Below are 2,110 nucleotides of genomic sequence, written 5' to 3'. Positions count from 1 at the left end.
GGCAGGGGGGGCGGGGGAGCCCAGGCCGGTGTCTGGTGTCCCCGGTACAGTCGGTTTTGTGTTCCCAGCCTGGTATCCAAGTCACTGTGTCAGCCAGGGGCATTTGATTTTCTCCTGGAGGGAATGATGCCCCCGCCAGCTTGGAGCCGCCACGGCTTTTAACCCTCAACTCTCGTTGCTCGGTGATTTTTATTGACGCCGAAGTCGAACCGAGCGCTGTCTGAGGGCTCTGCCGAAGGAAGACAGCATCAGCTGACTGCAGAGTTTCCGACACTGGTGTTGCAGAGAGAAATCCCAACTTTTTCTTCAGTCGTCTTAGCCCTTTGTGACTCAGTGCTCTTAATGTGCCGGATGTCACAGACTAAATCCTGCTTTTATAGCTGGAATGCTGTTTGTTCCTCCTTTTATACCTGACCTGGAATGTTTAGGCAGACGATTTTCGGTAACAGCAAAAGAGGTGAATGTTACAGTAAATTAAATCCTCTGCTGGCTTCATAGTTTACAGTTGCAACCCCGACTCAACAAAGGAACTCCCTTTACTTTTACAGAAGAACCGTGTAGGTTTCAAAGTGTCCTGACTTGGTTTTTGGCTTTTCTTTCCTTATTAAGTGCAGTCAATGTCAGTGACAGGTGCTGCTGCAGCCTTCGACTTCCTTCTCACCGTTTCTGATTGTTAAAACAACAACTGAGAAATTCTTTGTGCTTTTGAAAAGCCAGAAGCTGAGCCATGAGCTGCCTTGACTCTCACGTGAATATGCTGTCTTTAAAACTGAGTTGTCCAGGATTACACCTGGAAGGACTGAGGCATAGCCCTGCTGTCTTTGCCCCTGTGGTATTTGCCTGACAGGGTTTGTCATCCTCCTATTTTACATTTACTGGCACATTGACTTGGAAACCTGAGGCCTCACCATGCAATCCTTGCATATCTGGAGGTCCCTGGGGCTTGTGTTGTCCTTCTAAATATACTTAAGCCAGAGCAGTTGTTTATGATTTCACATTCAGTGCTGTAGCTGAGTGACAGGAGGCCTAACCCCAGCCATAACCATAAAGTGGATAAAGCCCCCTGAATGTCATGTTAAGAAAGCAAGGATTCACCCAAAATTTTGGGTTTCTTTCTCCCTTCTCCTCCCCTTCTTATTATTTTGTTTTTTTTTAATAGAATGGAGCAGCTTTTTCCAAAGTCAGAGGAAGCCAGTCAGGCCAAGACAGCACTCGATGGGTATGTACAGTGTCACGGGTTCATGCAGCTCTTCCACAAGTCTCTGAGAGAGAGAACTCGCTTGGAACTGCCAGTTCGGGGTCCAGTTCTCTTCACTCTTCCCTGGGCACTTTCTGCTTTGAAAGACAAAGAGATACACTTTGTAACTTTGCTCGGTAAAGAGAGTATCAGAACATCAGTGTAAAGTAAACTTGAGAAAGTTACAGCTTCACAACCTTTGCGAGTGCAGTGCTCAGTTGTGTTGTTAATGTTTCTGGAAGCAACACTTGTTCTTTCTGAGACAGAAGTGTTGATCCAGGGTTTTGTGTCTTTTCAGGCTGACTATGGGAAAGATTGGCTGGTTTGCCGTGCAGCTTCTTTGTTAGTCTGAAACGGTCCTGGGTCGCCCAGTCCTCCTTTGCCCACTCCAGGTGTTTAATCTGCTCACTGTTCTGTGTTACCTGCTTGTGCTGGCTCGTAAAGCTCTTCCCAAGCAGGAAAAAGTCACATTTCATCATTTGCCAGCTTCTGCATTCCAGCCCTCATGACCAGTGCTGGGAGTGCCATTAGGTGCTGGAAATGGGATCTGTTTGTTGTGTCTTGCTTCCGGCTTGCGAGATTGAACGCCCACCCTGGGGAATCAGAAGCTCCGTTATCATATTTGTAGTTAGGGCTTGTTTGGAAACACTTTTGCAGAAGGCTTTTGTTAACTGATCTCCCAGTGGACAAACAGCACAGATGGTTAAGGAGAAGGATGTGCTGGGAGCTGGCTGCCTTTCCGATTGGATGCAATGTTGCTAATTAGCAGAATGGCCATTTAAAGGCCTGGTTTCTGCTGAGCAAGAGGGAAGGTGCTCTGGTTAAGAGCTGTCCCTGGAAATAATCCAAACTAGCTGCTCTGTGGACTGCTTG

At 47.3% G+C, this 2,110-nt stretch overlaps 1 protein-coding gene across 1 annotated transcript in view; it reads left to right on the top strand.

The window, feature by feature from the left end:
• The first annotated feature begins 981 nt into the window (after positions 1–981).
• FKTN (fukutin) overlaps positions 982–2,110 on the top strand; it is a 13,003-nt gene continuing 11,874 nt past the window's right edge. The window contains exon 1 of the mRNA XM_017744673.1: positions 982–1,219. The gene's annotated coding sequence lies outside the window, so the exon portion shown is untranslated. The remainder of the gene's footprint in view (positions 1,220–2,110) is intronic.

Source organism: Corvus brachyrhynchos, unplaced genomic scaffold (genome assembly GCF_000691975.1).
Source record: "Corvus brachyrhynchos isolate BGI_N302 unplaced genomic scaffold, ASM69197v1 scaffold449, whole genome shotgun sequence".
Classification (NCBI taxonomy): Eukaryota; Metazoa; Chordata; class Aves; order Passeriformes; family Corvidae; genus Corvus; species Corvus brachyrhynchos.
The sequence above is the reverse complement of the archived record's forward strand: the minus strand, read 5'-3'. Positions and strand labels throughout refer to the sequence as shown.